The following is a 10,407-nucleotide window of genomic DNA, read 5'->3' as shown; positions in this document are numbered from 1 at the left end:
TTGTCCAATCACTCTATCGTACACCTGAAACTAATGTAACATTGGGGCAACTATGATTTTTTAACAAAACCTTAAAAATGAGTGACTGAGTGAATAATTGAACAAGGAGTAACTTGTAAAGCCTTTTCTTCTATTCCTGATGTGCACTTGAAGTAACTGGGGAACAGGTACTTCTAGATGCATACTGTTACCTGGGCAAATTAATCTCTGTGCTTCAGTTTTCCCATCTGTAAAATGGGGGGATAGTCATTATATACTTCACAGGGTGGCTGTTCCCTCAAGGAGTAAATGAGAGAATGCATGGCAAGTGTTAATAGTGCCTGGCCCAGAAGCTCTCCTGACAATTTAGCTCTTTTTTTTTTTTTTTGACAATTTAGCTCTTATTATCTTTCTCCTCCTATGAAATGGGGTGTCCTCACCCTGGTCAAGCCTGTGGGAGACAAACAGCATGGCAGACAGACAGGGCCCTCTGGTCTACATCAGCCCCCAGGCTGCTGGCATCCGCTCTGTGCTCTGCTGGCAACCAGTGGAGATTTGGATTTCGTTGACCTGGGCTGTGGCCTGGGCCTCTGTGTGTTTTCACTTATTTTTTATTTAATTGTGGTTTTTTTTTACATCTATTTTTACAGTTTCCCATGTGAGTCTAACGGTGAGCTAGGCCTGAGAATGAGGGGAGGTAAGCAGTCTGAGGGGCTGGGGAGATCTGCAGGAGAGAGCACCCCCATCAGCCTGAAGCTGAGCACTAACGAAACTGGCTTAGGGTGGGGAAAAGGGGGTGCTGGAGTTGGGGGATGGGGGGCAGAGGGCTGTCCTGCCAGAAGAGCATTTGCAGAGAGAGTGTGATGAGTGTGGGGAACTGAGAAAGGCTCAGGATGGCCAGAGGGCAGGGCAGAGGTTTGGGGAGGGACTGGAAAGAAGGCCTTATCTGGCCTAACTAAGGACCCTGAACTTCATCCTGAGGATGTTGGGGATGTTCAGAGGGTGCAGACAGGATCACACTTGCATTTTGTGAAGCTGGAGGCAAAGGGACCTAGCTGGGAGGATGTTTCCAGAAAGGAACATGGCCTTGAATCAAGGCTATGGCCGTGGTGATGGAGAATGGGGAACAGGAATGGTGGCAAGTGGAAGAGATGGGAGGCAAGGATGCAGCCTAGAAGGAGAGGGGTATCTAGTGGGTTTGGGTTTAAGTGGCTGGGGAGATGGTGGGCCTGGGCAAAAGAGTTTTCCAAGATGCAGGCAAGCCTGGTGCCAGGCACTGCTAAATTTGAGACTCCCTAGGCTTTCCACATGGAGATGCTGGGTGGGTCTGTGGCTCAGAAGGGCAGCCTGAGCTGGAGCCTCAGGAGCCCAAGATTGGGAGGTGGACAAAATCCAGTGGGGAGAAGGTGAGCAGGAGTCTGGGAAGGAGGTGAGAGAGAAGGAAGGGGACAATGGAGGAAGAAGAGATAGCCAGGAGCAGATAGAAGTGAGCAGATACTACTAAGTAGATATGGTGACAGACGGGTGAGTCTGACTGAGCAAAAAAGAGCCAGGTGGGCTGATCAGGGCAGAGACTGTGGGGGCAGGAAGCTGCAGTTAGGGGCCACTGAAGGGTGGATGCCAGGGACCTCCTGAGATGGGCCCCAGACCACATTCTTCTTCTTCTTCTTAAACAACTTAATTACAAATCAAGGTAGACCCTTGACCAAAGACAACACGGATCTCAGTAGGGGATGCTGATTCCCAGGAAGCAGAAAGGAAAACTTGTACTTTATAAAAGCAAATAATAATAATGCTAAAGCTAGATTTTTCAAAACACCCTTTAGCCTCACCTGATTCCTGACTAGTTCATGACCATGTGGTTGGTATACATTAAGAACAGGAGCAAAGATATGCCTGTGCTTTGTATTTTGGGGAGTCCAGATGAAAGAATGGAAGGCTTCCTGTCACCTTCCACGTACTCTCAAGGTGGAAAATGTTATGTTCATCTCTGAATCTTGTCTCCAGCATGGGTATGCAGCGGTGCTAAGTTGACATGTGTGCCATGAATGAATAAAGGAAGCACAGCAGCTATTTTGGCCCTAGAGCAAATAGCACCGAAGACATTCAGCTTGATTTCATTTGGTCCTGGAGAATGTGGTTGAAAGATCACTCAGCAAATGTGTACTGGCATTGCACAGAGAGCTTTGGATAGATCTCTTCATATGGAGCTTGTAGTTTGGTGGAGGAGACAGACATCGGTCAAATGATCCCATAAAAAAAAGCATAAAATGGTCACTGGGATGCTCTGAAGGAGAGACATAGGGTTGAGACTCTCCATCAGGGAGTCTGACATAGTCTGGAGAATCTAGGAGAGCAGTCCTGAGGAAGTGAGCTGAGACCTAAAGTATGAGTAAGAGCTAAGCAGAGGAAGAGCATTTGGGGCAGAGGGACAGCATGTGTGGAGGCCCTGTGGCAGAGTGAAAAATGGCAGGGCCTCTAATGACCAGAGGCCTCTACTCCCCTTGCACACCTAATCCATCAGCAAATTCTCTTGGTCTACATTCAGAATATACCCAGAACTCAAGCACTTGCCACCTCCTGATCCCTGCTATAGCCTCCTAATTTCTGTCCTGACATCTGCCCTTGCCCCCAACCCCATGGTCTCTTCTCAATACTAATGCTATTAATACATTAAGTCAGACCATGCCCACCTCAGCATAAAAATAGGGCCTCGTGTAATCTGGTTCCTCTGCCAACCCATCTTTCATTATCAAGGACACATCAAATTCACAGACTCTTCTGCTGGCTGTTCCTCTGCTGGCATGTTCTTTCCAAAGTACTCGTTGTTGTTGATTCTTTGGGATTTTCTACACAGACAATCAGATCATCTGGGAACAGGACAGTTTTATTTCTTCCTTTCCAACCTGTAATGGTTACTTTTCTTCTCCAGCTGCCAGACAGGTAGATAGGTATTTACTCAAAGGGCATGTTCTCAGGGACCCTTCCCTGCCCACCCTACCTAGTTCTATATTCCCTTCCCCTGCTTCCAGCCCCTGAACTCCCTCTTCCCTACCCATGTTTTTCTCCATCATGCTTTTCAAAGTCTGATACACAGAACATTTTAACTGTTTATCATCTGTGTTCTCTAACTAGTACATAAGCTACCTGACACGGCACATCTTCACTGCTGTTTTTCAGACCTGTAACAGAATTTAGCACACAGTAGGCGCTCAGTATTTCTGGAAAAATGATTAATTAGGCCTCTCTTAGTCCTACCATCTTTGGTAACCAGCTGTATCTGTGAACATGCTATTCATAAGTAATGGTAACAAGAGCTTAGACAAGCATTATCTTTTAAAATCCATCTTAATAATACTGTGCCTTCTACATGTGGTGCTCTGGGGCATAACCAGGGTCTTGTTACTTGTTCTGGACTTAAGGAGTGGAAGTGGAGGTACAGAGAGTTTTAGAAGTTAAAGCTGAACAGAACTTCTGACATGTAAAGAGTTTAGAAGCTATCATTTCTATCCTCACAATAAGAACAAATGTAAAAATCAACAACTGGAAATCAGTGGAGCTCAGAATCATTAGACAGTTGAGGTCATAGGGCAAATTGCTCCCAGAAAACTGGAGAGTCAGGTGAATACAAAGAATCAGCTTACTAGGAGCAGAAGTCTACAGCTAGAGTCAATATCAGTAGACACACTAACCTGTAATTGAGTAATTGTTGGGGGCTCGGTGTGGACTATCTTGCAATTTTAAAACTCCAAGGGGTCTAGTTCTTTGGGGGCCCTCATACTTTTATGATTTTTAGCCCCAGGAACCCTACCAGATTCTCACTGTGAAAATCAGAGGAAAATCCAATCCTGCTTCTGGCAGTGGGAGAGAAAATGTAACCATTACAGACTGGAAAGAAAAAAAATAAAACTTTCTTGTTCTCAGATGACATGACTGTTTATGTAGAAAATCCCAAAGAATCAACAAAAAGAACAAAAAAGAAATCCTAGAACTAAAAAGCAACTATAGGGGCGCCTGTGTGGCTCAGTGGTGTAAGCCTCTGCCTTTGGCTCAGGTCATGATCTCTGGGTCCTGGGATTGAACCCCACATTGAGCCCCACATCGAGTCCCATATCGGGCTCTCTGCACAGCAGGGAGCCTACTTCCCCTCTCCCCCTCTGCCTGCTTCTCTGCAGAGATCGCTCTCTCTCTGTCAAATAAATAAATAAAATCTTTAAAAAAATAAAAATAAAAAGCAACTATAGCAAGGTTGAGGACACAAGTTTAGTAAACAACAGTCAATTGTTTTCCTATATGCCAGCAAAGAACAACCAGAAACTGAAATTTAAATGTAACACCATTTGCATTCACATAAAAATGGAAATACTTTAGTATACATCTAACAAGATATGTAAAAGATCTGTATGAGGAAAACTATAAAACTCGGATGAAAGAAATCAAAGAAAAACTAAATAAATGTTCCATGTTCATGGACAGGAAGACTTCACTACTGTTAAGATGTCAGTTCTTCCCCCAAACAAACAAAACAAACAAAAAAAAGTTGTCAGTTCTTCCTAACTTGATCTATAGTTTCAACACAATCCCAATCAAAATCCCATCAAGTTACTTTGTGGATACTAACAAACTGGTTCTAAAGTTTATACGAAAAGTCCTAAGACCTAGAATAGCCAATACAGTTTTGAAGAAAAAGAACAAAATTGGAGGACTGACGCTACCCAACTTTAAGACTTCCTATAAAGCTACAGAAATTAAAACAGTGTGGTATCGGGGAAAAAACAAACAGATCAATGGAATGGAACTAAGAAAGCCCAGAAATAGATCCACACAAAAGGAGTCCACTGATCTTTGAAAAGAAGCAAAGGCAATTCAATAGTCTTTTTGACAAATGGTGCTGGAACAACTGGATATCACATACAACAAAATGTATCTAGACACAGACTTTACACCTTTCACAAAATTAACTCAAAATGGATCATAGATAAAATGTAAAATGAAAAACTGTAAAACTATTTGAAGACAATATAGGGAAAAAATCTAGATGGTTTTGGGTTTAGCAGTGAGTTTTAAGATACAATACCAAAAGCATGATCCATGAAAGAAAAAAACTGGTAAGTCAGACTTCATTAAAATAAAAAACTTCTGCTCTTCAAAAGACACTGTTAAGAAAATGAAAAGACTAGCCACAGTCTGGAAGAAAATTTTGACTGCAGAACACATATCTGATAAAGGACTGCATGCAAAATATACAAAAGAAGTCTTAAAACTTAACAATATGAAAACAACCCAAACAAATAGTGAGCAGAAGATCTGAATACACATCTCACCAAAGAAGATATAGAGATGGCAAATAAGCATATGAAAAGGTGTTCAACATCATATGTAGTTAGGAATTGCAAATTAAAACAACAATGAGATACTACTACACACCTACTAGAATGGCTAAAATCCAAAATACTGACAACACCAAAAGTTGGCAAGGATTTGAAGCAACAGAAAATTTTATTCATTGCTGGTGGGAATGCAAAATGGTACAGCCACTTTGGAACACAGAATGGCAGCTTCTTGCAAAGCTAACCATATTCTTACCAAATGATCCAACAATCATATTAACCCAAATGTGTTGAAAAGTTATGTCTACACAAAAACCTGTAAGTGAATATTTATAGCAACTTTATGCATAATTACCTAAAATGAGAAGCAACCAAGATATCCTTCTGTATGTGAAAAGATTAAAAAAAAATTGGTACAACTATACAAGGGAATATTGTTTAGTGATGAAAAGAAATGAGCTATCAAGCCATGAAAAAGCATGAAGGAAAGTTAATGCATATTGCCAAGTGAAGAAGCCAGTCTGAAAAGGCTACATTCTGTATGACTCCAACTATATGACATTCTGGAAAAGGCAAAACTACAGAGAAGTAAAAAGATCAGTGGTCGCCAGGGTTTGGGGAGAGGGGAGGGAAGGATGAACAGTGGAGCACAATGGGTTTTTAGGACAATGACACTCTTCTGTAAGATACTTTAATGGTAGATACTTGACATTATGCATTTGACAAAACCCACAGAACTGTACAACACACACATTCACACAGCCCCTAACGTAAACTATGGACTTTTAAAGTTAATAACAACATAGCTTTAGCAGTAGTAACAATGTATCACAGCAATGCATGATGGTAATAATGGGGAAAAGGGAGGCGTATATAGGAACTCTGTATTTTCTGTTCAATGTTTCTGTAAATCTAAAACTTCTCTAAGAAATAAAGCCTATTTATTAATTTAAAAAAAATTAAAGCTAAGTCTGCATGGAAGGAACTTTCGGCTCAGGAAAGATTTGGAGCCAAAGGATGGGGAGAATGGCACCTACTCACTAGGTTACTCCTGTAGCAAAGCAAAGGTCCCAGAGGCAGTTGAGCACTGGGCACAGAGACCAGGGAGGAAGGGCTGAGGCATCTTGCAGGCACGAGCCGCTCTGCCTCCACCAGCCTCCTCCTTCCTTCTCTCTCTTTTTTATTATGTTCTCCTAGAGTATTCCGAGCAACAGCCTGGGGTCCTGGGGGTGGAGAGGAGAAGCCCAAGAGATTCCCAATTGAGACCCCTGTGCACCGACTAGTCGCCTGTCAGGACCCGCATCAACGTAGGGATGGGTTTGGGGTGGGGCGCACAGGTCTGGTTCACCTGGCGGGAGTCCCGCTCTGAGGGCACTCGCTCGTCTGGGTTTCGGTCCGTGGGGGCTGGCCCTGAATCGGGAATATGAGGGAAGTGGATACCAACAAGTCGCTTAGTTCCCGCTCCACCTCTCAGTACCGCGCAACAGGGCTCTGTAGAGGATAACCAGAAGAGGGTGCTGGTCCGACGCACCTGGGTCGGAGTTCCGACCATGGCGCCTACTGTGTGACTTTGGGCAGCTGATCCCTCTCTGCACCTCACCACCTCCTGTAAACGTATGGAATCTAAGTCTCTGTTTGGAGAGGCGAGGAAGCTGTACGTGGAGACTGACAGAATGAAGTGGGGAGAGACCACGCTCGCCAGGCAGGCAGTGGGCACGGGGCAGCGGCAGGGAAGGATGCCCGGGCGAGTTTGTGCGCTCCCACCCAGGTCCAGCACCCTCCACCCGCACCCCCAGCAGCTGCTGGCTCCCCCGGCTTCAGCCTAGGACCTCCCGCCCTTCCCAACACTTACAGCCGTCACTCCGCTCCTCACTTGCAAGGCCAGAGCAGCTCAGTCTCTTCCCCACGCCGGCATGCGCTGCCCCAGCAACCGTCACCAGGGAAACCAGCAACGTCACGACCAGCGTGACGTCACCACGTGTCTACGGAGGCCGAGGGGGCTCTGGGAGCTGGAAAAGTGACGGTGGCGTTTGTGGCCCAGGTTGAAGAGGTATGGGAGTAGGGGCGGTAGGCTGAAATAGGAGTCCTGTGCCTGAAACTTTAACGCTGGCCCAGTTATCTGGTTCTGGAACATGTTTTAAAAGTTTCGTCGGCTAAACATTTTGTGCAGAGATGCACATTCAGTTGTCCTGTAAGGGAGTTGAAAAATGATCCCACCACGAAATTTAACGTATTCTGCATGTCTTTGAAAAATGGGGGAAATTGTGTTGTGATGGTGAGTGAAAAAAGCAGGACGCAAAATAGTGATTGCTAAATTGTTTTTAAAAAGAAACAAGACTGTGAGGAACACATAGAAATATTAAAAGAAAATGATTATATTTGGGTGGTGGAATCACAGTGCTGTTTTTCTTCTTGCATTTTGGGGGATTTTAAAAATAATGAATATGGTTTATTTTCATCGTGGAAAACACTTGTATGTTTGTTTTTTTTAAGGCACTGCCCAACCTAAGTCACTACCATATTAAGGGCTATGTGGAAGTGGGAGGCAAATTTCTATGAAAGGAAATCGAAGGAAGCTTTCCAAGTATCGATCCAGGCCTTTGTAATTTGAAAATGTCCAGACATCTCATAATTGCTTTTCTTTTTTCCTCATAAGGCATTCACCCCATAGACATTCAGAAAGATGTGGCACCGGACCACACTTTGCAATACCAATCAGAATACTGACACTGATACTCCTATCTTATTCATGTTTCATTTGTATTCATGTTTGTGGTGTATTTTGTCCTATTCAATTTTACAACATGTGTAGGTTTTCATACCCACCACCACAGTCAGGACACTTCATTCACCACAAGGATCCCTCTCTTCGAGGTTTATAACCACATCCACATCCCTCTCTCACCTCCCAGTCCCTAAACCCTGGTAACCATTCGTCTTCCTTTTCTAAAATGTTGTCATTTCAGAAACTTTATGCAAATATACAATATCTAACTTTCAGGGATTGATTTTTCTTTCTTTCTTTCTTTTTTTTTACTCAGAGGAATTCTCTGGAAATTCATCCAAATTATTGTGTGTGTATCAATAATTTGCTCCTTTTCATGGCTGGGTAGTTTTCCATGGTATGGACATGCCAGTTTGTTTAACCATTTACCCATTGGAAGGCTTCTGGGTTGTTTCCAGTTTGGGGATATTATGAATAAAGCTGATAGGAACATTTATGTACAGTTTTTTTGTGTGAACCTAAGTTCTCATTTCTCTGGGATAAATGCGCAAGAGTGCAGTTGTATGGCAACTGCATGTTTAGTTCTATAAGAAACAGCCAACCTGTTTTCTAGAGTGGATGTACCATTTCACATTCCCACCAGCAACTGTACATTGAGTGACCCAGTTTCTCCACATCCTTGCCAGTATTTGATGTAATTTCTATTTTGTGTTAGCCATTCTAATAGGTATGTAGTGACACCTCATTGTGGTTCTAATGTGCGTGATGGGTGATGATATAGAGCATTTTTTTCATTTGCTTGTTATCTATCGTCTTTGGTATTCATGTCTTTTGCCTATATCTGTAGAGTTTTGAGAATTCTCTGTATATTCTAGATACCAGTACTTTGTTGGATATGTGGCTTGTAAATATTTCCTTCCAATCTATAGCTTGTCTTTTAATTTTCTTTGAATGGGCTTTCGCAGAACAAAAGGTTTTGGTTTTGATGAAGTCCATTTTATCAATCTTTTGTGGATCATTTAAGAACTCTTTGCCAAAAACAAAACAAAACAAAACAAACAAAAAACTCCTTGTCTAGCTCTGGATCCCAAAGATTTTTCCCTATGATTTTCTTTTTTCTTTTTTTTTAAATTTTTTTATTTTAATAAACATATAATGTATTTTTATCCTCAGGGGTACAGGTCTGTGAATCGCCAGGTTTACACATTTCACAGCACTCATCATCCCTATGATTTTCTAAAAGTGTTAAGATTTTAATGTCACAATTTACTTTGACATAATCTTTGCATGAAATGTAAAGTTGAGGTTTTGGTTCCCCCCATCCTTTGGCTTATGGATGTCCAATTGCTACAGCACCATTATTGAAAGGTAGCCTTCCTCCATGGAATTGCTTTTGAACCTTTGTCAAAAATCAGTTGAGCAAACTCAACAACAAAACAACCTAATTTGAAAATAGAGAAGGACTTGAACGGATTCTTCCAAAAAAGATGGCCAACAAGCACGTGGAAAGATGCTCAACATCACTACCCATTAGGGGAATACAAATCAAAACCACAATGAGATACCACTCCATTAGCATGACTACCAAAAAAAAAAAAAAAAGGAAAATAACAAGTGCAGATCAGGATGTGGAAAGCAACCGTTATGCACTGCTAGTGGAGTATAAAATGGTAAAGCTTCTATAGAAAAGTCTGGCAGTTCCTCAAGAACTTAAACATAGAATTATATGATCCAGGAATTTCACTTCATATAGAACCAAAATATGAAAGCAGGAACTCAAACAGGTATTTGTACACCAATGTTCATAAAAGCACTATTCACAATAGCCCAAGGTGGAAACAACCCAAGTGTCCATCATAGATGAATGGATATACAAAATGTGCTCTATTCATACAGTGGAATATTATTCGGCCATAAAAAAGAAATTCTGACATGCTACAATATAGATGAGTCTTGAAAATGTTATGCTAAAGTGAAATGAGCCAGACATAAAAGGACAAATATTATATAATTCCACTTATATTAGGTACCTAGAAAAGGCAAATACATAGAGAGTAGAAGAAAGGTTTCCAGGAGGCCGGGGAAAGGGAAATTGGATTTATTAAAGGGTATTAAGTTTCTCTTTGGCACGATGATGAAGTTCTGGAGGCAGATGGTGGTAACAGTTGCACAGCATTGTCAAGTGTACTTTGTGCCACTGAATTGTACACTTAAGGTTAAAATAGTAAACTTTGTTGTGTATATTTTACAATAAAATAAAAAAATCAGTTGCACCGATGTGTGTGGACCTCACTGCTCTTTTTCCCAATCCCTCAATTAGGTCTTTCCCATAGCTCCAACTTCAAAGCGGGACTTTTATCCATGCTTATTTAT

The sequence above is a fragment of the Martes martes genome (genome assembly GCF_963455335.1).
Source record: "Martes martes genome assembly, chromosome: 1".
NCBI lineage: Eukaryota > Metazoa > Chordata > Mammalia > Carnivora > Mustelidae > Martes > Martes martes.
This window is presented reverse-complemented; position numbering follows the sequence as displayed.